This window comes from Caretta caretta, chromosome 7 (genome assembly GCF_965140235.1).
Source record: "Caretta caretta isolate rCarCar2 chromosome 7, rCarCar1.hap1, whole genome shotgun sequence".
In the NCBI taxonomy this organism is placed as follows: Eukaryota; Metazoa; Chordata; order Testudines; family Cheloniidae; genus Caretta; species Caretta caretta.
This window is the reverse complement of record NC_134212.1, coordinates 21,773,630-21,800,776: the sequence shown is the minus strand read 5'-3', so window position 1 is coordinate 21,800,776 and position 27,147 is coordinate 21,773,630. Positions and strand designations below refer to the sequence as shown.

Here is a 27,147-nt window from a genome sequence, read left to right as displayed (position 1 = left end):
CAGTTGCTGGGCCAGGAAGTAATTGCCTTGGGACTCCCTTGCTAAGGTTCTGCGCAATTTGGTATGTTATGGGAGTTTAACTCCTCCCTCTCTGCATAAGGCACTGGCTATTGTCAGAGACAGAATATTGGACTTTTAATGGATCATGGGTTCATCATGATACAACAGGATACTGGACTAGATGGATCATTAGTCTGTTTTGCTATGGCAATGCCTATCTTCTTATCAACTGCAATTTTTTAGTCTGTACTCTTAGTTTTATTTATAGGCCAGCTCCTCAGCTGGTGTAAATCAGCAGAGCTGCAGTGACTTCAACAGATGTATGTTGATTTATATAGGGCCAGATCATCAGATGATGTATATCAGCATACCTCCATTGACTTGCATGGAGCTGTGCTGATATACATCAGCTGAAGATCTGGCCCTGTGTCATGTTGCCCCCTTTCTAAGTAGAGGGAGCCAGAACTGGTACATAATGTGTAGGTGCAGGAGGGAATAGTCTCATCCCATTTGTGTAATTGTAGAACATCTCTGTTGACTTTCTGTGGAGTTACTGCAGCTTTACTCCAGATCAGAATCTGGTCCAAGGCTCTAAAGAAGCTCTCACTCCAGGATTATCTGCTTTCCCTAGACTTCTCTTCTCTTGCTGCTGCTGTATGTATCCCAGCTTCTTAAATTGACTTTTCACATTGTCTAAACATATTTAGACAAAAGACTTCACTAGTGCTCGAAAGTTGCTTTCAACATCCTCCTACTCTTGTTCAGATCTATTCTCTTCTGCTTTCATGTTCTTATCATATTTAAGAATTCTGTGTAAATGAGCATTAGTGAATCAATTTTAAATTATTTTTCTATGAGCAATTTCAGCTGCGAGTTGCTTGCTTATGTGAATCTAAATGACATGGGTGGGGAAGGGATAAATTGTGCCTTTGCTGTGATCATTTTAAGTGCTGGAGCCAGGTACTGAGGAAGGGTTGAGTTGCCCTCCTGTCACTGCACGGAGAAGAGATTGCACAGTGCTGCAAAATTCGCGGAAAGTCACATGATCAGGTAGCATCTGAGAGGAACAGTGCTTCTCTTTCTCTGCTGCCTTGGCATGCTTACCTCCCAGTTCAGTCACTGCGGAACATGGCAACTGTGCAAACTCAACCGCCTAATTTGGACATGGAAAGGGGCCAGCAACATTAACAGCTGCCAGAGGGCAAACGCCAGTGGAAGGCACTAGCTGATTGATGTGAAGCGGTGAGTGTGTGTGTGTTGTGGGAGGAGGGTTAGTGATGACTACGTGAGGTGGGTAAGCCTGTGTAGGAAGGGTAACGATAGTCTGCAAGATGCAGTAACAACTAGGGTGTGACTGGCAAAAGCCTAACAGTTCTGTACTCAGCACCTGCACCAACAAATTTATCCTTTTGCTATGCAAGGTTTATTTTAAACTCCAGTTTAATCAAGAAACAGTTATTCAGCTTTGCAATAAAAAGTGACTCTCCGTAGAGAGCTTTGTTCTTTTCCTTTTCCTGAGTGGTGATCTGGAAAAAGGAACTCTGCCATGAAAGATGATAATCACTAATTAAAACACAAGAGTACCAAAGGCCTGCTCCATCTCCCATCAGAGTCAACGGGAGCCTTTCCATTGCCCAAAAATGGAGCTGGAGCTCACCTGAAGTGGCTGGATTGCTAGCAGTATGGCGTATTGAAAACTGTTAAAATTGTGGTCTATCACTTTAATTTTTAAGGGTTTACTTGGTCTTGTTGTAGACAGGGGGCTCTGTAAGGAAGCCTGACCTGGACCTGGCATCAGTCAGTCTGCAGACAGACAGCCCAGGGTAAGGTGAGTTGAGTTGTGCATCTCAGGGAGCAGCCATTTTTGTCTCTCTCTGTTTTAGGATCTTGTGTGTTATCCTTCTGAATTCTACGAAATAAAGTAGTGTTACACTGTAATGTCCCAGAAAGAGTATTTTATATTGTTTGTCTAATTTCTCTGTTTATATGCTGCGAAACATAATAGGTAGGGATAAGGGAGCCTGAAGCAGCCTTAATCATGGCTCTGAAAATCTTCAGGAAGGAGGATGTGAGTGCCTTTGCAAGCTTTGTGTCTGTTTTCAGTTTTGTCTTCTGGTTAGAGCAGGTGACTCAGAGTCAGGACCCTTGAATTCTATTGTAAACTCTGGAAAGGAGTGAAGTCTAGTGGTTACAGCAGGGGACTGGGTGTCAGTACTACTTTTTGAGTTCTATCCCTGAGTCTCCCATTGATTTCCAGTGATGTTTAGGCCACTCTCTTGGGACCCACTACTCGTCCCCCTGAAAGCAATCAGAACTGTGGCATTGAATTCAGTGGGACCAGGATTAGGTTTTATGTCTTTTCCCAAGTTATTTTTCCCCTCTGCAAAATGAGGATCATAATGCTTAACTACCTCTCAAGAGCCTTGTAAAACCTAGTCAATTAGTTAATGTCTGACATCCTTGATGGAAATGCAGACATGTGAAATGTCACTAAATACCTGCCTTATTGGCACTACAACGTTAAGGTGGCAAACTTAAAAATATTTAGGAAATGCAAAAGTTACTGTTCTCACATTGCACATACCACACACACTCCAACTCTGCTTGTCACCTTTCGTCCTCAGTAGCTATGATTATGGATAATAATATTGTATTGATTACTTATGTAGTTGCATGTGGCTCCTTACTGAACGCATAAGGGCAGACTGCATGTCAGGAAGAGCTTACAATGTAAGGGCCATGGTATGGCCTTAATTTTTTTTAGGCAGAACCCCTCATTGATTTCACTGGGAAGTATGCTTGGTGTCTTTACGACTTACAATCTACTCTGTCTCGAAGAGGCATTTCTGGCAGCAGGAGCAATGGCATGCAGAATAGAGACTCAAAGCCAGAAGTCTCAGGTCCCATCTTCACAAGGACTCCTCCTATCTCCAGCTGTCTCAGTGACGCCTGAGCTGCTCCCCTTTTGGTGACGCACAGAGTGGCTGCAGCAGAAGTAATGTTGGTAAGCAGATTCAGTTGCTGGGGACTGTGCTATTGCAGGCCGCCTCTTCAAGGTCCCCAGCACAACAAGGCACCCAGGGGTATCCTTACGGAGTATAACCTCCAGCCTGCGAGTCCACCAGGGAGTAGCCACAGAAGTGATGATGAGTTTCGAACTGACTAGAACACCCCTGGAAATAGCACCGCCCTCTTCCATGAGACCTTAGACTGTGAGGGAGAAAATATCACATGCTCAGGGCACAAGGTGTTGGGCAGATGTAGCTGTGTGTGCTGAGGGCAGGTTTGTCTTTGCTTGGGCAATGGGATACTGGTGTCAGGGGAGTTCCCAGGAAGGAATGGGGAGGCCAGCTGTGAAGTAACAAGAACTGAAGGAAAAAATCAAAATCAAGGAAGCAAATCACACGAGAGAAAGCACAGGCCACAGTCACAAGGCATATAGTCCAAAGGAGGAGGAGCAGATATCTCCAGTGTAGCCCTATAACAAGGTGGTTTGCCCATGGGCTAGAGAGCCTGGGGCTAAGCCAACCCTGATTACAGGATGATCCCCACCTATGAACAATCAGGTGATTCCTGAATAAAAGGAGCCAGGTTTAAGGGCTGACAGGATACAGCTGGTGACAGAGCTGGAGGGAAGAGATTGCAAGAAGCAAGAAATCGCCTGCATGGCCCTGAGACAGAATTCAGGAGAGTCAGAACGGAAAAGGAAGCTCAGAGCAGGGAGGCTTGAGAGAGACCATGATCAAACAGGAAAGAGACTGAGCGACTAAGAGGGGAGGTAGATAAGAAGTGATCCAGGGAAACCTGCCCTATGGGGAAAGGAGCTGACCTAGCTGTGCAGTATAAGGCCCTGGGCAGAACCCAGGATAGAGGGTAGGACTGGATCCCACTACCAGCCCAAGCAGGAGGCTGCAGGCTGAACCTGGAAGACAGGCTGAGGAACAGCCCCAGAAAGGGAAGAAGGATTTTTTTTTTTTTTTTTTTGCATTAAGACATTTTGGGGACTCTAGTTTGGGACATGGTGACCCAAAAGGGGTGGGCTGGAGATGGTGACCTGACCAGATGGCTGAGTTACTGGAAGAGAAACCACCACTGTGCCCGTGTGACTGGTGGCAAGGGGTTCTAGCCCTGTGAGAGCTGCAATGCCACACCTGTCCAGAAAGGGGTGCCTAGGGGTGAGTGGACTCCGTTATGAGCCCAGACAGAAAGAATCCCATAAAGCAAAGCCAAGCTAAGCACACTTTCCCACAATGATCCTCAAGTATCAGATGAATAATAATAATAAAAAATCCTGCAATTTGCTTCAAATCGTTCAAGTTTCTTTTCACACCCTTTGCTTTTCTCCCAAGCTACCATGTTCCCCTCATTTCGTTTCCTTATTTCAGGATTTGGATCCTTTGTTTTGCAGCATGTCTGCTCCAAGTAGTCACAAGTCAAGATCAAACTGAGCCTGCTAAGAGTTGCCTGTGTGAGAGGGCCCCTGGAAGGAATGCTAGGGTGTTCTTCACACTAAAGGCCTTGCCCAAGAGAATTATGGGGAGTTGGATAAAAACCAAACTGTGAATTATGCCTCACCTTCTGTGATACCAACCATAAAACATCCCTAATTATAGCCAGCCCATTTTATCCACTATTGCAGGGCATGCGATGGAGGGTGTGAGATATGCCAAGAGCAAATGCCAGCTCACAGAAGCTTAGCAAAGCTCCTACCAGCTCAACCAAGGGAAGGTTCTTTTTGTCTGACCTGGAAAAGCCACTTTCAGTGGACCATGCAGATCCTGGTTTGAATCTCAGCTGAGATAATGGGCCAGTTTCACAGCTGGTACATGCTTTGGGAGAATTGCACCAGCTTATGCAGGCAGCAAATTTGGCTCAATTTGTGTAGGGCACACATACAAATGTATGTCCATCAGATGTAGCAGGGCTGCTACTTGGGTAAGTTCACCCCACAGACGTATCACTTTCATGTCCATTCCAGAGGTGTGGGTATGTCTGTGTGTGTGCTTGCACCTGATGGCTCCACTGCTCACACCTGCTAGCTTCCTATCCTGGAGTCCCTCTGCCCAGGCACCCTAATGATCTCACAGCAAGCAGTGCACACAAATGCTATAGCAGTGCAGGAGTGACAGTGCCTGGAGACTATGGCATCCCTGAGAGCCCATCATCTGCTTTTAACTAACTGAACTATATAACACAGTTGTACAATGGCAAACAACACTGCAGTCCACTGGCTAGTGTGCTTACAATGCCACTGCCCTCTACTGGAGAGAATCAGAAATCCTCAATTGTGTGTCATAGGCCCTACACCCTTACTAATAAAGATTCTCCCTCTTGAGGAAGTGGGTTACTACAGCAACAAAGGGGTTTACGCTATGGTGCTATGGCAGCTCAGCTGCAGTGCCCCAGCTATACTGCTGTAGTGAAGACATAGTCTTAGTCTTTGGTTCTCACACAATGACCAAAAGTAACTTCCATGTGATATCTGTCCAGTGGAGGGAAGGGAGAGGAAGGGGATCCCTAATGATGACATCACCAAAGTGGCCATCAGAACTGGCACTAACTGGCCATCACAGCAGAGCAGCCAAGCACTGAATAGGCCATAGAACAGGAACTGCTGACCCCCCATACAGGGGGATCCTTCCCCAGGGGCAGAGCAGTGTAGAAGGTTGCATTGCTGCCCTTTGTGCAGGACCTGTTTATCAAATGTTGCAAATAGAGGATTCTGCAGTTACTGCAAAGACGCAATTTCAGCCTCCAGACCTGTCCATCTAGCACTAAACTGACATGAAAAGAAAGAGGGGGGGGGGGGGGAGAAAACAAAATAAAGAATCTTCAGATTGTTGAAAAAAGGAGTCCACTGAAAAGACTATCAAGGGTTTGGTTTAAACACACTGAAGTCTGGAAATTCACAGCTAAGCTCCAGGCATCCAATAATCAGACACAGTTGGATAGTGTGAAGGGTGATGGCCAGCTGTGAGCAGATCCTGGGTGCCTGTTATTTTGCTGTGAATTTCCATCCTTTTTGGAGAGTTTAAATCAGAACTTTAATGGCTTTTTGGTGTTGTTCTAGTCTGGTGAATAGTTTCCCCTTGTATCTGCTTATTCAGTGAAATAGCAAGGAAGCGCTGTTGCAGTTGAAGATGACAGGAGGCTACAGAAGGCTATCTCAGCTGCATTTGCACAGCAGAAGCCTTTAAAAATCATTGTGCTATGAAGGAGACATTTCCATATTTCATGGCTATTTTTGCCTGGTGCCTAAAGCTGATGATACAGGGAAGAAGAAAAAAAAGATCTGAATGAAAAATAAATAAATAAAAGCCCTTTTGCTTTTCCTTTCTTCCTAACAGTTTACATCCCAACCATGTCGCTCAGCAAACCCGACAAAGCAAAGTGGGTTATGCCTGTAAAACGAGAGGGATTAGGGCTGTGCTAAGGATATCTCTCCTTAGTATTTGAGTAAGGGAAATAGAAATCTGTTCTCAGCTGGAGTTTAAACCCCCTCTTCTCTTTTGCTACCCTGCTGCACCCTAACCAGGTCTCATAAGCCAGCTAGAATCAATAGGGAAAAGGAGGTCAGAGGGATTGTGAGCCATTGATTATCAATGTGTGTTTCCATGCAGAACTCCTGCTGACCTCCTGTGAGAAGATCAGCTTTAGAGCAATTAACCCTTTCCCTGGCTGCAGTTCTGCACCTGCTCTACTCCTCTTACCCATTAGTGTCTGTCCTAATGTCTGCTGCATTCAGCTGGGATACCTGATTAATGGCAGTAACACAGCATGCACAAAAATGTCAGTAATGTGTAAGCGACGGCTGTTAAGCATTGTGTAGTGTGGTCCAAAGGAGAGTATAACTAAGAGTAACAAGGGGAGACTGAGCAAAGGAAACTAGGAGCTGAATATCAGGAAAAGTTTCCCTAGGGTGAGATTGATTCGGACGTGGAACAGCCTCCCAAGAGAAGCCGAGAGAGCCTCATTTGGCTACTCAATTAAATGCAGACTGGACAAAGCACAGTAAAAATCATGGGAGTGAGCAATGGACGAAAGCCTGGGTTTTCCGAGGGTGGATACTCCGAACTTCCAAAATCAGACTCCGTAAGGCATCTCAACTGGGGCACCCAAAATCATTAGTCACTTTCAGAAATCTTGGCCTGTACTTTCCCATCCCTAACATCTATGTGTCTGTGAGGGCCCGAAAAGCCAGATATTTACTTTCATGTAATTTATATTATTATTGCTAACTGCTATTTGTTAAGCACCAACAACATATTTGGATCTGCTCAAGACACACCAAAGAGAGGCAGTTCATGTCCGAGGGAGCTTACAGTCTGAAACCGAGACACCGAGAAGTCAGGATATGCTGAGAGACTGAGAGAAAGGAGCATATTTATTTCTTATTATCTCACTTCTTCTGGGCACCACAGAAGAGAAATTTTTAGGGGTGATTTGAATGAGACCACGGTGGTGGCTTGGTGGGCTGGGATTGGAAGGTCATTTCATGGGTGAGAAAACATATGGAGATGTGAGTGGGAGAAGGACACCACTGATTAATGAGAACAGTGGCTGGCCCTGCCACGAAAAACCCATGACTATCAAGAAGGAGGCGGGTGGTGGTGGTCGGGGACTCTCTCCTCAGGGGTACTGAGTCATCTATCTGCTGCCCTGACCGGGAAAACCGAGAAGTCTGCTGCTTGCCAGGAGCTAGGATTCATGATGTGACGGAGAGACTGCCGAGACTCATCAAGCCCTCGGATTGCTACCCCTTCCTGCTTCTCCACGTGGGCACCAGTGATACTGCCAAGAATGACCTTGAGCGGATCACTGCAGACTACGTGGCTCTGGGAAGAAGGATAAAGGCATCTGAGGTGCAAGTGGTGTTCTCGTCCATCCTCCCTGTGGAAGGAAAAGGCCTGGGTAGAGACCGTCGAATCGTGGAAGTCAACGAATGGCTACACAGGTGGTGTTGGAGAGAAGGCTTTGGATTCTTTGACCATGGGATGGTGTTCCAAGAAGATGGGCTCCACCTAACAAAGGAGGGAAGAGCATCTTCACAAGCAGGCTGGCTTACCTAGTGAGGAGGGCTTTAAACTAGGTTCACCGGGGGAAAGAGACCAAAGCCCTGAGGTAAGTGGGGAAGTGGGATACCAGGAGGAAGCACAAGCAGGAGCGCGCCAGAGGGGAGGGCTCCTGCCTCATACTGAGAAAGAGGGACGATCAGCGAGTTATCTCAAGTGCCTATACACTAATGCAAGAAGCCTGGGAAACAAGCAGGGAGAAATGGAAGTCCTGGCACAGTCAAGGAATTATGATGTGATTGGAATAACACAGACTGGGTGGGATAACTCACATGACTGGAGTACTGTCATGGATGGATATAAACTGTTCAGGAAGGACAGGCAGGTCAGAAAAGGTGTGGGAGTTGCACTGTATGTAAAGGAGCAGTATGACTGCTCAGAGCTCAAGTATGAAACTGCAGAAAAACCTGAGAGTCTCTGGATTAAGTTTAGAAGTGTGAGCAACAAGGATGATGTCGTGGTGGGAGTTTGCTATAGACCACCGGACCAGGGGGATGAGGTGGACGAGGCTTTCTTCCAGCAACTCACGGAAGTTACTAGATCGCAGGCCCTGGTTCTCATGGGAGACTTCAATCACCCTGATATCTGCTGGGAGAGCAATACAGCGGTGCACAGACAATTCAGGAAGTTTTTGGAAAGTGTAGGGGACAATTTTCTGGTGCAAGTGCTGGAGGAACCAACTAGGGGCAGAGCTCTTCCTGACCTGCTGCTCACAAACCGGGAAGAATTAGTAGGGGAAGCAAAAGTGGATGGGAACCTGGGCGGCAATGACCATGAGATGGTCGAGTTCAGGATCCTGACACAAGGAAGAAAGGAGAGCAGCAGAATACAGACCCTGGACTTCAGAAAAGCAGACTTTGACTCCCTCAGGGAACTGATGGGCAGGATCCCCTGGGAGAATAACATGAGGGGGGAAGGAGTCCAGGAGAGCTGGCTGTATTTTAAAGAATCCTTATTGAGGTTACAGGGACAAACCATCCCGATGTGTAGAAAGAATAGTAAATATGGCAGGCTACCAGCTTGGCTTAACAGTGAAATCCTTGCTGATCTTAAACACAAAAAAGAAGCTTACAAGAAGTGGAAGATTGGACAAATGACCAGGGATGAGTATAAAAATATTGCTTGGGCATGCAGGAGTGAAATCGGGAAGGCCAAATCACACCTGGAGTTGCAGCTAGCAAGAGATGTTAAGAGTAACAAGAAGGGTTTCTTCAGGTATGTTAACAACAAGAAGAAAGTCAAGGAAAGTGTGGGCCCCTTACTGAATGAGGGAGGCAACCTAGTGACAGAGGATGTGGAAAAAGCTAATGTACTCAATGCTTTTTTTGCCTCTGTCTTCACGAACAAGGTCAGCTCCCAGACTACTGCACTGGGCAGCACAGCATGGGGAGGAGGTGACCAGCCCTCTGTGGAGAAAGAAGTGGTTCAGGACTATTTAGAAAAGCTGGACGAGCACAAGTCCACGGGGCCAGATGTGCTGCATCCAAGAGTGCTAAAGGAGTTGGCGGATGCGATTGCAGAGCCATTGGCCATTATCTTTGAAAACTCATGGTGATCGGGGGAAGTCCCGGACGACTGGAAAAAGGCTAATGTAGTGCCCATCTTTAAAAAAGGGAAGAAGGAGGATCCTGGGAACTACAGGCCAGTCAGCCTCACCTCAGTCCCTGGAAAAATCATGGAGCAGGTCCTCAAGGAGTCAATTCTGAAGCACTTAGAGGAGAGGAAAGTGATCAGGAACAGTCAGCATGGATTCACCAAGGGCAAGTCATGCCTGACTAATCTAATTGCCTTCTATGACAATATAACTGACTCTGTGGATGAGAAAGCAGTGGATGTGTTGTTCTTTGACTTTAGCAAAGCTTTTGACACGGTCTTCCACAGTATTCTTGCCAGCAAGTTAAAGAAGTATGGGCTGGATGAATGGATTATAAGGTGGATAGAAAGTTGGCTAGATTGTCGGGCTCAACACGTAGTGATCAATGGCTCCATGTCTAGTTGGCAGCCGGTGTCAAGTGGAGTGCCCCAGGGGTCGGTCCTGGGGCCGGTTTTGTTCAATATCTTCATAAATGATCTGGAGGATGGTGTGGATTGCACCCTCAGCAAGTTTGCAGATGACACTAAACTGGGAGGAGAGGTAGATACGCTGGAGGGTAGGGATAGGATACAGAGGGACCTAGACAAATTGGAGGATTGGGCCAAAAGAAATCTGATGAGGTTCAACAAGGACAAGTGCAGAGTCCTGCACTTAGGATGGAAGAATCCCATGCACCGCTACAGTCTAGGGACCGAATGGCTAGGCAACAGTTCTGCAGAAAAGGACCTAAGGGTTACAATGGACGAGAAGCTGGATATGAGTCAACAGTGTGCACTTGTTGCCAAGAAGGCCAATGGCATTTTGGGATGTATAAGTAGGGGCATTGCTAGCAGATAGAGGGACATGATCGTTCCCCTCTATTCAACATTGGTGAGGCCTCATCTGGAGTACTGTGTCCAGTTTTGGGCCCCACACTACAAAAAGGATGTGGAAAAATTGGAAAACGTCCAGCAGAGGGCAACAAAAATGATTAGGGGACTGGAACACATGACTTATGAGGAGAGGCTGAGGGAACTGGGATTGTTTAGTCTGCGGAAGAGAAGAATGAGTGGGGATTTGATAGCTGCTTTCAACTACCTGAAAGGGGGTTCCAAAGAGGATGGATTTAGACTGTTCTCAGTGGTAGCAGATGACAGAACAAGGAGTAATGGCCTCAAGTTGCAGTGGGGGAGGTTTAGGTTGGATATTAGGAAAATCTTTTTCACTAGGAGGGTGGTGAAACACTGGAATGTGTTACCTAGGGAGGTGGTGGAATCTCCTTCCCTAGAAGTTTTTAAGGTCAGGCTTGACAAAGCCCTGGCTGGGATGATTTAATTGGGATTGGTCCTGCTTTGAGCAGGGGGTTGGACTAGATGCCCTCCTGAGGTCCCTTCCAACCCTGATATTCTATGATTCTAAGTACTGCGGTAGCAGGTGTTTGGATACCCATTAGATCACTGACCCATGTTTTCTACTGGGTGAGACTTCTGAGGGCAACCTCGCTGATGTCACTTCACCAAGGCATGGCTTTTGTGACATGATATTCTAGAGCCTCTCTAAATGCTCTCTCTAGGAAAGGCTTAATGAGGCCCCTGAAACGTGGCATTTCAGGCCCTTGACCTGCCTTTAACAGCAGTTAATTGGGTTTGCTTTTTACTGGATCAGCAGACTTGATCACAGCAAAGAGACCTGCAGTACACTAAGGCACCATTACCCATTACTAAAGGATTAAAGTGTAACTGGGCTGCTGTTGTTATGGTGACCACAGGGAGTCCCAAAATGGTTAAGGGACTTCCAATGGAGACACAGGATTTCAGACGAAGGCTCAGGCATCACATTAAAGACATGTTGGATACTGAGAACTCAGACATGTCTAGGCTGCAACATGGAGGAAGGACAGCCTTGTGGCTAAAGCACAGAGCAGGTGTCCGGAAATCTGCATTCTATCCCTGGCTCAGCCTTTGACTCGGGGCAAGTCACTGAATCTCTCTCTTTCTCACTTTTCCTATCTGTAAATAGGACAATACCACATGCCTGACAGGGATATTGTGAGGGTTAATGTTTGTAATGAGTTTTGCAGTCATTGGCTGCGAAATGCCATGGAAGCGCTCCATATCATTATTATGGAATCATTCTTTGCATATGACCAACAAACTGTAATGAGCATTTCACTTTGGCATTTACAGGAAGGTAGCTGTAGGCAATGTACATTAAGTGGAAATTTCAGGATGAGCCAAATGGTTCCAGTAAAACACCACCTGAGCCAAGCTCTCTCCCTAAACTTGGAACAAACATCAAGCCTGTTTGACTGCGTTTTTGGAGGACAGGTTGTGTTATTTTTTAATCCCATGTGTTTCTTGGTTCTGTCCAGGCCTGGAAGCCCTGAAAAAAAACACATGCCAAGCTAATGTCAATCTGACCCAAACCAGGATGCACAAAGAGGGGACAGTTCTCTTCAGATTTCCAGAATGAATAAATTCATATGAGAGCTGGGAGCAATTCTGGAAATAAACCCCAGAATTAGAGATTGGTCACAAACCCAATCTGCTGAAACATTGGCAAAAGTTAACGACCCTCTCCAGGACTGGGATTGGGTTTTGAGGGAATATAAAGCCTGGTTTTGATTTGGGATGGAAACCATATAAAATGTACATTGGTTTTGGCAGCATATGGGTTAGAGTTTGGGCGGGGGGGGTCCCCAAACTCAAAGTAAAACTCAGGTAGCAAGAATCCACATAAATCAAAACTGCACAGATCCATACAGAGTCCTTAGATCCAAAATCAGGATGATGTGGATGTGTTTAACCCAGATACATGTTGCCAATGTGAGATAAGACTCCAAATTTCTGGCTGTTTATCTCAATTAAACTGAGTCACCAAATCTTTCCCTTCCCTTCAAGGCCCACAGTAGTTTGGAGCTTTCACCCTGCTACAAGAGGAAAACTTTAAAATTAGGTCGTAGCTCTGAACTCCTAGTAGAGACATTCAGGTCATTGCTATTGTTACCAGAAAAAAATCTGAAACCATAATCAGGACACAGTGAACACTTCAGAGGAGATATTTCCCCACCACTTCTCTGGCCCTAGTTGTGGTATAAAGTTTAATCAGGTTAGCCAGGTTTTCTCTCCTGATTTCACAGCCTCCATTCAGCACACCAGATTATAAACTTTCAACATGTAATTGAACCTGACTCAAGAAGCCAATTGTATTACAGTGAGCTTTAAAAGGGGGAATGGTAAGGGCTAAAGTTTTCATTCAACGAATGCAATTTCTATGCGCAGAAATCAATTCCATTGACATCAGTTGAGCTTTAATGCTGAATTAAAGAGCTGCCAGGTTTCCCCATGGGGCTTTTACAGTCCGGGTTTTATGAATTCATTAAAATGCACACACAAACTTTTAGGTAAATAGCATTACGCTGTAATAAGGGCTACAGATCGACACTATTCCTCCGAGAGAAGATCTAATTTGAGTTGCCTAGTTGGCAAAATTGTTTTCCATTGCTCTGCATCTATTAGCGGAGGGTGTCATATTTTCCCTTGTTCCTGTTCTGCTTTCTCTCTGTTGGCTCAGCAGGGAGTTTTGTAGTGTTTTGAGAGTTCGTAGTGTTTACTAACACTGGAGGAGGGCACGGTACTTTAGAAAGCAGGCAACAAACTGAGGAGCCATTGGGCTTAGGGTATGTAAGGTACACAGTGCAGCCCATCTCCGATCCACCCAACAGATCTGGGTTGGAGGTTCAAAATGTTCAGTGGACATGGGAACATGGTGGACATTTGCACAGCTACAAAATTTATAACCCCAACGAACTGCAGTTAGGATTCACTCAATCCCAGGTTGAAGGAGTTATGGGGCAATCCACTTGGCGCTGATGAAGGCATCTATGTTAAGAAAAAAGAAAAGGAGTACTTGTGGCACCTAAAGACTCAAATAAACTTGTTAGTCTCTAAGGTGCCACAAGTCCTCCTTTTCTTTTTGTGAATACAGACTAACACGGCTGCTACTCTGAAACCTATGTTAAGAAAGTGAAGGTGCCATAGCTTTTGGAGAGGCCAGGGGGAGTAGACAGGGTGGGTTCTCTTTGGATGTTGGAGTTTGCTGAATTCAAGCCTCCCAGCAAAACCTTAGGCCACCCCTTTCCAAACAGAATAGCAGGGACTGCGAGGACCTGAGCTGAGGCAAGTTCAAAGGTGAGTTAACGGAATGTGCTAGACTAATACTTTGCACTTTAGCAGCTCCTCCTATCAGTTAATCTCAAAACAATTGCCAGGCCTTAGAGAGGTGAAGTTACAACACAGTGACTCAGGAGAAGAGCAGATAATGAGCCCTGGAAGACCTGAATGCCATTCTCTGGGTGTAACCAGTAAAGGACACTGCATTGATCCCCATTTTTAAAAGTGTCCCCCTGGCTGCATTCACTACTGACAGCGGGCACAGTTAGACAACTATCAGTCTGCACCTGCAGGCCAGGTAACTAGACAGCCAGAGTGCTCAGAGACTACAATGGGTGCAAAGTTGCAGGAACAAAATTAACCAATTTATTTGAGCATAAGCTTTCGTGAGCTACAGCTCACTTCATCGGATGCATTCATCGGATGCGTTTTCCACTGAATGCATCCGATGAAGTGAGCTGTAGCTCACAAAAGCTTATGCTCAAATAAATTGGTTAGTCTCTAAGGTGCCACAAGTCCTCCTTTTCTTTTTGCGAATACAGACGAACACGGCTGCTACTCAGGAACAAAATTGGAAGCCAGGTTTAGTACCTTTGAAAAATGTGACTTTATTGTCCCCAAAGCTGTAGAGAGGGTATTTGAATGGGTCAGCATCATCTCAGCTTGGATGTCGCTGTGCTACTGTGTCCCATCCATTCACATGCAGCATGGAGGCCCGGGAGACAAAACCCTCTGTCCACAGAACAAGTGAAGCACAGGCAATGGGAGTGCAAGTTTCCTGCATGAAGCTGCCTTGCTGACATGTGTTGGCACATGGAGGGATTCCCTTTTGGGATGAGAGAGGCTCAGTCCTTGGCATCTCTCCAGAGACCAAGGAAAAAAGATGAAAGATCCAGTGAATGTCAATTGCAATAGTGAGCTTTTGTGAGACGGACACTCATCCACTAAGGGCTGGACTGAGAAATCCAATGGCACATTTCACGCAGTTCACTAAGCAGTTGGCAGATGGTAGCAATTTTCAGTCACTACCAGCCTATCTCAGACTAGAATCAGTGACCTAAAGATGAATGATTCCATATGCGATTGCCAGCCCTGGTCTCTCATCCCTTGGGTTGGTAGGACCTGGGGAACAGTGGAAGCAGCACATCTTATCCTTGAAAGACCAGGCACAGTGGGAATGCCTAGAACTACTCAAGAGTGATCTCTCTGGCTTATTAAGGAATACCATTAATGGGCTCTGAAGAGACTCCAGTTCAATCCTCCTCTTTGCTGGATGTGGGGGCCTTGAGCTCAGGACTCTGAAGTGCAGAATTTCCTCCAGGGCAAAAAAACCAGACAACATGGCTGCCCTCAATGACTGCTTGGTAATGATACAGAACAGTTTAAAGATACCTGTTAAGATCTACATCTTGTGCAAAAAGCTTATGCATCTCCTGGGCTTCCTTCACCTGACCCGCTGTGTATTAAAATAGCCAACAGATCATAATGCAATAGAAGCAAAGTAGGCACAGTGTGGCCGTATTTTTGCTCCCTTCTGAGTGTGTTGCATTGACAAAGCTGCTGGTAACTATTCATATGGGGCTGCCTGAAAGGCACCCCGAAGCAGAACAGTATCATTGCCTTTTGCTGGAAAATTATTTACTATTAAATAAACAGCATTTTCCATTTTTTTGAAAAAGCATATTTTTTTCCACTAGGGTTTACACGCCATCAGGAAAAAATGCAGTACAAATTCCTGATGAGTCAGCCTACATATTAGAAGCTTTTCTTCTCTTTTTTTTTTTTCCAGTGGATCATGCTGAGCCTTCCGAGATGAAAAGACAAGCTATCATCTCTTTACACTTAGAGAACTCCCAGGAGCAAATGAGGAGGAAGATAATTAGACCAAATGTTGATACAATAAACCCCAATGGAATGCAAACCAGGAAGAAAGTGTTGCATTTGCCCAAATCCCAAAATGTTGATAGCATCCTGGTGGGAAATGCCATCAGAGCAATATGATCATTCCCCTCCCCCAGTCATTGCTGGGACCCCTTTTTGTCCTGTAAATTAACCCAAGTGAGCAGACTTTGGATCCTAGTTGGTGGGACTGTGTCTCATGCAGCTGGGATCTGTCTCCTGAATGAATAACAGTTTGAGAAAAGGTTCAGCTTCCCCAACCCCTCCTTCTAAGGTCAAGAAGCAAAACTCATTTGAAATACCAATTGCTGCAGCACGATGCAAATCCTTCCTTGGACCAAGTGCACTGGCTGTGGATTGCAGGAACTGCCAAAAGACAGGTGCTGAATCAACGTTACTGGGCCCACATGGTTAGCATGCCAGGAGATGTCAATTTCAACTGTAAAGTTTTCCTAAGAGAAAACGTTAGGCATTTGACAGTGCACATATAACATGTAAAATAGACAGAACACAGCACCTTATTAAGAAGATCTGGTACAAAAATTCATCTGGACCAAAACCAGGACATAAGAACAGCCATGCTGGGCCAGACAAAAGGTCCATCTAGCCCAGTATCCTGTCTTCTGACGGTGGCCAATGCCAGGTGCCCCAGAGGGAATGAACAGAACAGGTAATCATCATGTGATCCATTCCCTGTTGCTCATTCCCAGTTTCTGGCAAACAGAGGCTAGGGACACCATCCCTGCCCAATCCTGTCCTAATCCCATTCCAACAGTGGGCCTTCAGAAATTGAACCCAGTAGGTGCATAAAAAGCTGAGTAAATATTCATGCTGTGGGTTGATACAAACCTCCATTCATTTTGCTTAACTACCCCAGAACTTCTTGTGTCTGCAATGAACTATGGTAGTCAATCCACTGTGTGTTTTTCCAAAAGGTCTGACTGTAGTGGACAGGGGGAAATGCTGTCTGAAAAATCTGGGACAGTCCTGAATAACGATGCAACCAGTGGCCCAAAGGTTTAATTTTCCTTTTCCGGGGTGTAACTATTACAGCTGTTTCCATTCCCCCTGGCATAGGGTATCTTTAGAAGTGCCATACCAGTGCTGTTCAGTTGTTTTCTTGTGGAACACTAGCGACACCCAGTGGCCAAGTCTTTTTGTCTCTCAGGGTGAGCACTGAAGGATCAGGGAAGAACAACAGCCTGTGGGAGAAAACTGATTTCACTTCCCAGCCTAATCTAGTTCTATAGCAGGTCTTGCGAAAACAGAGGTTGATTTGAAGGACTGGGAAGATGATTCAGATCAAATGACAACTCACCCTGAACCTTCACCCGGAACTCAAACCAAACCCAAACCTTTTTAAGATTCAATGCAGTTTACCTATCTTCCCCTCAACACACTACCTTTACTTTTCACTGCACAGCTCATCACTAACTGGATCTGGCCAAAATGCCATGAGAGGAGCTGTTCTTTCAACACCTCTGGCCTGGCCAAAAGCAGGAAATACAGAATATCTCCTCAAGAAAATCTGTGCATGTGATATTTCCAGTTATGTTTTGCAGACCCAGGATGGGGATAGTTCGGATGAGGGTTACAGAAGCATCTTCAACTTGTGGAAGTCAATCCAAGCTACAAAGAGGACCAAGTCACATTTGGATCCAGTTCCAGATCCCAATTTCAAACACTCCAGAACTCAGATCCAGGGGTTTTCTTTGGCCAATTATAAACACGGAGAATAGAATAGCTAGATACAGGATCCAGGTTAGGATTCCAAACCACTCTCACCCAAAGTTCAGGACGGTTTGGATGTAAGATTTTGGTTTGGGTCCATTTCTAATCTGACCCAAACCTAGCCTCCAAGCTTTTTCGCAGTCTCTCATCATTGGTTATTGTGAGTTTGGTTTTTAACTTTCTCAGTGATTGGGGGTTAAAATTGTGCTTACTGTGCAGCTCTTTACACTCCTGAGGACTTTCTTCCCATTACAAACTCACATTTCTTAGGTAGGTCAAGCTTGGGGTCTAAACTCCTTGACTGAGAGCCTTTTAGTATAATGATTTCATATCCCTTGTACATTAACATTTAAAGTTATTAAATGAACTCAGTGTTCTGCATGTTCATCAAATCCGATACTGCTTAATTGTGAGGATGCAATATGTTAAACATTTTGAATGGCTATCACAGGTGGTGGGGAAGAATACCTTGGTTAAAAAAAAAAATTTAAAAAAAGATGGCGAATCCTACCCTGCAATCATATAATAGCTGTATTGTTTGTCTGGATCAAGTATTGCTTTGTGCAAAATGTCAATGCCTGGGTGCTTGTATCTGAGCAATCCAGAGAGGAATTAGCTAGAAAATCATCCTTCTGTCACTGAATTTCCAAATGACAGAAAAAGCTAGTGCAATGAGCTCCACTGTAGACTTGCCAACTCCTTCAATTTCAGCAGCAGGCCACCAGTTTTCACATTCAGTCAGTGCCCACAGCCCAGTTAGATGTCTGTGATTTTAGCTTTTCCTCCTGGAGGAGGGAAAGCGACTAATTTCTGGATGGGAGATCGGGGTGGGGTGGGGAGAGAGAAGACCTCACAAAAGCACAGCTGCATTTAAATAAATACCCAAACTTTGGGCTTCTAAACGTTCTGACATTCTCCTATCGCTCCTCTTGATTGGATAATTTTAGATCTTTTCATACCTGCCAACATCCTCCAGGGAAAAAAAGATAGCAAATTTGCATACATTTGCACATATTTGCATACATTCAAGCATATACTCTCACCAGCATGTGCCTTCCCATTAAAAAGTTATTCTGCACTAAACCCTACTGTCAAACCACTGCTAACTCCCATACTGAGCACTGAGCCCAGCATTGGAAAGAAACAATAGATTGTTCAAGCTGACTTGTACCTGCCAAAAATCTATGGTCAGCAAGGAAAACCAGTAGACCCAGCAGGTCTTATTTTTAGGCATGTGCTAGTAACTGCTCAAAATAGAGCTTAGGATGCACACAGAGCCACGCACACACATACAGAACTGGTTTCAAATACATGTCCAAAGTTGCAGGCATCCTTCAGACCTTCTAACATGGGCACTAACTCTATATCCATTGGATTGCCGTCTCCTCAGATTTGTCTGAATTGCTCCTGATGTTCACCATGCCACCAGGACTTCACTCGCCATTGTACAAATTTAATTTTGGTTGTGGGGAAATGCGAATGTCTGAAATGTCAAGTCCTTAACCTCCTCCCACAACCAAATTTAAGCAGGCAGCACCTAAGCAGCCATGGAATCCCAAAGGATTTGAGTCTGCCAGGAATTTTCCAAGCCAATGCCCTAAGCAGAACTCAAGTCATCCAGCCCCCAAGGTGGGTGATGATTTTACAGCCTGATCCAAAGCCAGTTGAAGTCAATGGTTGTCCTTCTAAAGGGCTTTGGGTCAGGCCTTTATTTTCTTAGGAGTCTTTGTTTAAAAACAAAACAAAAACACTGTTTCTAGCTTTTCTTGTTGTAAACATAACCTTCCAAAGGTAAATAGCTGCAGTAATTAGGTTTATTGAATATATAGTGCTGGGGAATGTGCAATTCATGACATTTTCAATGAGAATGTATTAACTTACACTTTTGATATCCCTTGTTAAAATGTGAAATTAGCTAATTTGTAGGCACTAGATGCACATGCTAACTTTGTCTGCACATAGCAAATGAATTTAAAATAACAACGCTTTCTCATTGAATTTTGAGTGGTTTTTGCTAAAAATCGGGGGTGGCATAAAGAAAGCAGATGGTTTGGGTGTATTTTGGTAGGGAAAATCTGAGAGCTCCTATCACTGTTGCTTTGAAATTGTCCATAAAGTGATTTTCCCATTCATCATTTTGTGTCCATATGTGTGGTACCCAGCTCCTTGTGGACTTGTAATTAATTGAACTAGGTACTTTGGGCCAGATCCTCAGCTGCCTTGAAGTCAATAAAACTATGCTGATTTACACCAGCTGAGGTTCTGGCCCCGAGACACAGTATTGTGTAAAGAATGGCTTTATTGTACATGGTGGTCTGCTTGGAATGGTGACTTCCTCAAGTGCTTTGTCCCAGCATGCACTCCTTCTCATGCAGATAGTAGGGTAGCTTTTCAGGGACTGGCGAGGAATGGAAATGGAACATCCTTCCAGGACATTACTCTTTAGGAAAGTCCATTTTCTTTTAACATGGTCAGTATCATTACTGCACATGTTTCCTCACAATCATTGTCATGTGCTTCCCCTTGGCTTTGCAAATATTTTAGGAAGGGCTAAATCTAAGATGCCATCTTTCAAAAAATGGGGTCTTCCTATGGTTCTGCTTGCAGGCTAGGGGGTTCTGAGGGAAGCCATGTGACCTGGGTCATCTGAATCAGTCAGCAGACAGACAGTCTGAAAAGAGCCAGCTTCAAGCAAGGTGGGATGAATTGCATCTCACTGCCTTAGGGAGCAGCCTGTTTTGTCTCTCTCTCTTTTGGAGTTCTTGTGGTGTTTTGAACTCTAAGAAATAAAGTAGTATTACGTTACAACCTTCCAGCAAGGGTATTTTATGTTTTTATCTAATTTCTCTGCTTGTTTTCTGGGAAACATAGTACTCCCTTTTAATATTCCATTTGATTTCTAAGTGGATGCCTCCTGTTGGTGCCCCTACTTGCATTCCAAAAGGTCTCTCTCACTCTCATATCCAGCTTCATCTTCCTAAGCATCCCTCCCTAGTCCTCTTCTGCTTACAACCAGCAAAGGATAGGCAGTTGCACTGCAGTTCAGCCTCAGGATAGGCAGGATTGGTAAAAGCTACCCTTAATGTGGATCAAACACAGTCTGATCTTTTCCTGTGACTATAAATAGTCTCCCAGATTATTTGTGTGTCCGCTTCCTACCCACCTTCATATGATACGAGCCTTCAGCAGCCCTCAGCACACTTCCACAATAATATACACACACACCTTTCCAGAGAGCAAGCATTTCCTCCACAGAGAGCTACCAGGTTGTGGGTACATCTGTCATCTTGCTTCTATTCTAATGTCATACAAAGAATAAGAGCATCAGGAAAAAGAAAATAGAAACCTTTTCTAGTGAGGCCAGACTTGCCGGTCATGCCTATGGTAACTAGTGCAAGAATTAAGATGAAGAACTTCAAGCATGATTTTTTTTTTTAAAGAAAACCATTCTGGAAGACAGATTAAAGCACCACACCACTTTGTAATAGTATTTGTAGTGCAGATAAAGTGTTTATACTTTAATTTCTAGCACCAAGAACAAAATAAGGAAGTGGGCTGGGATTGTATTTTTTTTTCCTTTTAAAAACTGCTACAAAAATTGTTTGTACTGAAGGAAAACAACTCAAAGTGGAGTTAGAAAAACAACTTAAGTGGGAAAGTTATCAGCTTCACAAGTGTAACCTGTTTGTTTGATACCTGGTGCTTGAAGAAGATACAAAGCCAGTCTGCTAAAGATCACTGTGTTTTAAGTTTAATTAAGTAATGAATCAATGTTTGCAAAATGCTTTGAGATTCTCGGGCAATGGGTGTTAATAGACATGCCAAAATATTGTTAGTATGAAAAAATCTTGAATTTACTAACCCCTTCATGTCTTTCTGAAAGCATGAGTTGTTTTTCGGGCCAGATCCACAGCCCACTAAAAGCAATTAAAAGACAACTTCAGCATGTTTTAGATCAGGGCCTTTGGACATGATTCAGCAAGGGACTTATATGCATGCTTGCCTTCAAGTATGTAAGTTGTCCCACTGAAGTCAATGGGAATATTCTGAAGCTTGAAGTTAGGCACGTGCTTAAGTACCTTGCTGAATAGGGGCTTTAGAGAATAGATTATGATATTTATATTATTCACAGATTCATAGAGTTTAAAGCCAGGAGGGACCATTAGATCATCCAGTTCAGTGGTTTTCAACCTTTTTTCATTTGCAGACCCCTAAAATATTCTGAATGGAGGTATGGACCCCTTTGGAAATCTTAGACATACTCTGCAGACCCCCAGTGGTCTGCAGACCACAGGTTGAAAACCACTGATCACTACATAAGAGGCCACTAAATTTCACCCTGTTATCCTTTTATTGAGACCCGTAGTTTATGTCTGGCTATCTTCCAGAAAGGCAATCAGTCTTGAGCTAAAAACATTAAGAGATGGGCACCCCACAATGGTCTCAATGTTTAATCACCTTCATCGTTAAAAATTTGGGCCTTATTTCTAATCTGAATGTTAGGCTTCAGCTTCCAGCCATTGGCCTTTGTTATGACTTTTTTTCCCTTCTGAGGCAGCTATCAGCTGCAGTGTCACTGGCTAAGGTAATATCACAAAAGTTATTTTCAAGCTTCCTTTGAGAAATTGATCACCAGCTGGAATCAGGAATTTTTTTATTATTATTATTATTAAATCCAGGTGCAGTACAAACCTATCCAGAGACGTGCTCTGTGCCCTAAAGATCTTGCAACATAGACAAAAGCAGTCACGTGAAGGAACAGGAGAGGTCAAAGATTACAAAACAGAAGACAACTGGCACACATCTCCTTTGCTCTGTTTTATTGCTCTTTGAATTGAGGAGGCTGGAGCTACTCAGCACCTTGCAGGATCTGGGCCTTTGTGCCTAAGCAAGATTTGCCCTGGCTGGCACTGCTGTGTAATGGAAAAGTCTTTCCAGCTACATTTGATGCTTAGGATTTGGCCTTCAATGACTGGGTTAGGTATATAGTTTATAGATGGAAAGACCTCTGCAAGATGAAGCTGGTTTAACGTTAAGGAGATGCACAGTAACATGCTTCCATACTAGGGCGGGGCCCTATTGGTTCAGATAAATGGACAGTCCTCCTGAGGCTTCACACAGGTTTGGCAGCAAGCTTGATCCAAACCTTTGTGCAAGGTTCTGAACTGTTCAAAACCTGTTTTACAGGAGTTTGGAGTGGAAGCTGCAGGGGCTCAGAGATTTTTATTTGCTAAAAGCCCAGTTCCGCTCCTCTTAGGGCAACGGAGATTCCCACTGATTTCAGTAGCAGTTGGATCGTGCCCTCCCAGTGTTGTCTTTTTTGCACAACCTGTTAGCTTCACTTTGCAGTGCACTAAGCCAGGAGGCTGAATGGAGGGCTCTCCGAGAAGACTGAGGACCCCCACCTCCAGATAAATGTACAGTACATAAGAAGCCAGCAACACAAGCCACTCCATGATTTCGCTGCCAATGCTTTCCCACAAAAGCCTCCTAGAGCTAGTGCCTATCCTTAGCAGAATCTCATAGCCTCAATGCTGGTGCTTCGTTTGTTTTACTGTTGGCTTGGTAACAGCTGCTGTTACTGTTAGAGGTGGCATAAGGGCAAAAGCAGTGCTTATCACTTTAGAGCTCTTCATGAAAGCCTCGCCATGTCTTTGGCAGTCTGGCAGAGTTTAATAACAGCAAGGCTCTCCCTAGAGCAATGTTCCAGCGCTCCTCCAGGGTTGTGCTCTTGTATGTTACACTGCAGGCCTTCTACATTATTAGCATAACAAAAGCCTGTGAGGCAGAGGCCGGGACTATTCTGTATTATTGCAGCGGCCAAAGGATCTGCGGGGAATAGGCTCTGGAAACAATCAAACTTTGGCATAATAAATAATGATGATAATCATTTTTGCAACAACTTTTCTCTCTGGCTGTCAAACCCAAACATTTTTACAGACACTTATTAATCAAAGCTTACAACCCCTGTCCCCCACCCTGGTGAGAGAAGCAGTAGAAATGGGCCCAAACCAAACCCCCACAGCTTAACGCACTCTCTGTCTTGGGTGGGAGAGGGATTTGGAAGACAAGCCTGAATCTATATCCAAATTTTACAGCTGTCTCCTAGTTGTGTAATGGAACAAACCAACCTCCCTGAATAGTCTTGAATTTGGAGGGTGCAAGAAATCCAGATGGAGACCCCAGCTTTACAGCTCAGGCTAATCTCTAGTCAGCAACTATCCTATTTTACAGACAGGGAAACTGAGGCACAGAAAGGGATTAAGGATGAACAGATTCCATTTTATTCTACCGTAGTTGTACACAGTCTGCTAAGTTTGGTTTCATCCGTAGAGTGAGCAGTGATAATTCTCAGCCATGCAGGGAGTAGATCGGTTGACTAAGTACAGGCCATTTCTCCATAGTCAGTTTTAACTTCACTTTCAAGGCAGTATCCAGCCCTTGAGCCATGTATGAAACTCCCAGTCTCGTTGTAAGGAAATGGCTAGTGTGTTGTGCAGCACTTCCCCCTGCTGAAGTCAAATCAGAACTGCTTACATGTGCCCTATACTGCAAGCAGCTAATAAAGATTATCCTGAAGCCGATGTGGAAGGAGCCTGTGCTTTTGGAGTGAGAGTAGCTGGATTCTATCCTATTTGCCTCATGAAGTCCCAAGTGGCCAAGATATGCAGTATAGCGATAACCATGAAATCCTTGGTGGGCACAAATTTGTTATAGCATTAATGGCAGGTGCATGGACCGATCCATGACAGCTTAAGGCCTGTTAAGTTTCACCATAAAAACACGATTGCAAAACAACAACAGCATGAAAACCAAATTACTTCACTGGGCCTGACATCAATGGGAGTTGGGGACTTCACTCCCACAGGCCCCTTTGAAAACTTCAGCCTCAATCTTGGGGTGCTGAGACAAACTGCACAGAGCACAAAATGCCCACACTTCAGCACAAAATGCCCACGAGGGTGAAAGAGGTGATCCCACTACTGACTACAAGTATGAAGCCATAGAGGAGATACCTCAAAGAGTTGCCCCTCCCGACAGTTCTTGTTGGAGAAAGGCAAAGTGGGGTCCTGGGGCTTACAAGCCTAAACCATATGATTCCATGTTGATTTCAGCTGATAGGAACACTTTGTTAGAGGGACGGGGAGTGGTTCCGTTCTTTTCGTTTCTTTTTCATGATAATTAGGGTTGTTGATTAAGTGCAGTTAACTAACACGATTAACTCAAAAAATTAATCGTGATTACAAAAATTAATCGTGATTAATTGCACTTTTAATCACACTGTTAAACAATAGAGTACCAATTGCCATTTGTTAAATATTTTGTACGTTTTTCTACATTTTCAAATATATTCATTTCAATTACAGCATAGAATACAAAGTGTACAGTGCTCACTTTATATTATTTTTATTACAAATATTTTCATTGTAAAAATGATAAACAAAAGAAATAGTATTTTTCAATTCACTTCATACGAGTGCCACAGTGCAATCTCTTTATCATGCAAGCACAACTTTTGTTACATAACTGCACTCAAAAATAAAACAAAGTAAAACTTTAGAGTCTATAAGTCCACTCAGTCCTACATCTTGTTCAGCCAATTGCTGAGAGAAACAAGTTTGTTTACATTTATGGGAGATAATGCTTCCTGCTTCTTATTTACAATGTCACCTGAAAGTGAACAGCATGGCACTGTTGTAGCCGGCGTTGCAAGATATTTATGAGCCAGATGTGCTAAAGATTCATATGTCCTTTCAGTCTTCATCTACCGTTCCAGAGGACATGCGTCCATGCTGATGATGGGTTCTGCTCGATAATGATCGAAAGCAGTGCGGACCGACACATGTTCATTTTCATCAGTAAAAAGAAAAGGAGTACTTGTGACTCCTTTTCTTTTTGCAGATACAGACTAACACGGCTGCTACTCTGAAACCTGAAATTTTCATCAGTGCAATTAATCACGATTAATTGCTATTAATTTTTTAATTGCTTGACAGCCCTAATTATAATCATAACTAAGCACAGTTTTTCAGACTTTTCTTTTAAATTCTCCCTCCCTGCCCTCTGCTCCATGAATCCCTCAACCTGCCACCGTAATACGCTCGTAAGGAAAAGTAATTGTGGGAACTCTTGGCCTTTCTTCCCCATCCCGCGTTCTGAAGGACAGGACTATCTGCATGCTGCCATTCATCCCATCAGCCACCGCTCCGGGTAAGCACAATTTGCTGCATGCTGATAGCTACACATTGACACTTAACGGGACAGCTACGTGCTCCAGTCTGACAAGGAGCGATCACTCTTGCATTAAAAGAAGAAGGAGATAGGGAGGGGAGTGGAAAGGAGGTAGAAGAGAGGGAAAAGGGAGTGGTTAGCTGTTCAGAAGTTGCCCCGTAATCTGAGTGTCAGGACTAAAATGTTAGGTCAGTTGTTTTGATTGAATGTCAGAAGAAATTGTATGCCAGGGACTCATGCCGTGCACTTTACTGACAAAGAGAACTAATGGGAAAATACTCCAAAATGACAGATTTTGGTGCCAACTCTCTTTTACTGCTGCATCAGACAAGCACAGGAAATGTCACTGCATTTTATATATATATGTATATATATAAAGCATTTAAACATTTAAATCAATAAAAATTCCAAAGTACATTCAAACCCAACTGAAAGGAAAGCAGTCCCTGCAGTCGAATTGCAGAAGCTGACAAGTCCGTAAAAAAAATTAGATTTATTCTCCCAGCAAGATCACTTCATGATCTTTTCTCTGGGGTCTGCATCTGTAGCAGAAGAACAGCATTGTTAATTTGCTCAATCACATGACTGGATGTAATACACTTCTTTAACCTTCTAACATTTTGCTGTTCATGTGGAGTACCCACGTCTTACTTATTGCTGAACAAATTATGCAGGGGACTCAAAGCCCTGATAAGATGTTTTAAATACATATGCATCAAAAATACATCTTTGTAATCCATGTAGCAGAAAATCATTATCACAGTCTCATATGCATATTTGGATTTGTTTTCTCAGCCTTGGAAGGCAGCACTGAAAGATCCAAGCATAGAAGAGCTAGAGAATTTTCCTCAGGTGGCATCACATAAATCATCAGTTTCTGATTTACGGATTATATTTTTCCTTCCAGATCTGTTTTATCTTATCTTCCAAAATACAGAGTAATTATATTAACTCCTCCATGGCCAAGATCTGTTCCGAGTCATTCAGTCATTGTTTCTCAGCTTGTGAGGAAAGGGAGAGTTCTGGTGGGGCAGATGGTCCTGTGCTCACGATGCTGGATGAGGACACAGGGAACCTGGGTGCTGTTCCTGATTCTGCTTGAAACATCCTGCATGACCTTGGGCAGGTCACTTACACTAAAACTTTCAGAAGTGCCTAAAGGCCATTGAGACTGTGACTTTTGAAAATGGGACTAAGACTCCTAAATCACATGGGCAGTTTTGAAAATTTTACCCTAAATCATTCTCTGCCTCAGATTCCCACCTGTCACACTGGGATAATAATACTTCCTTTGTCTATCTTGTTCATTTGAAGTGTAAGCTCTCAGGGCAGGGACTGTCTTTTACTGTGTGCTTGGACAACAGCTAGCACAAAGGGGCCTCAATCGCCTCTATGCACTAAAGCAGTGGACGTGGAAGACTCAGGGTTTGGAACCTGGAGACAAAGGACTAATTTTCGAAAACTAGTG

General features: G+C 44.2%; 1 long non-coding RNA gene across 2 annotated transcripts in view; it reads left to right on the top strand.

The window, feature by feature from the left end:
• The window catches only part of LOC125640680 (uncharacterized), a 144,970-nt gene that overhangs the window by 102,710 nt on the left and 15,113 nt on the right, over positions 1–27,147 (top strand). The window contains exons 1-2 of one of the 2 annotated variants that reach the window (XR_007357854.2): positions 1,047–1,242; positions 15,607–16,386. The exons of the other annotated variant lie outside the window; for it this stretch is intronic. This is a non-coding gene — a long non-coding RNA (uncharacterized LOC125640680). Of the gene's footprint in view, positions 1–1,046; positions 1,243–15,606; positions 16,387–27,147 lie in introns of those variants that run through there. 2 annotated transcript variants of the gene reach the window in all.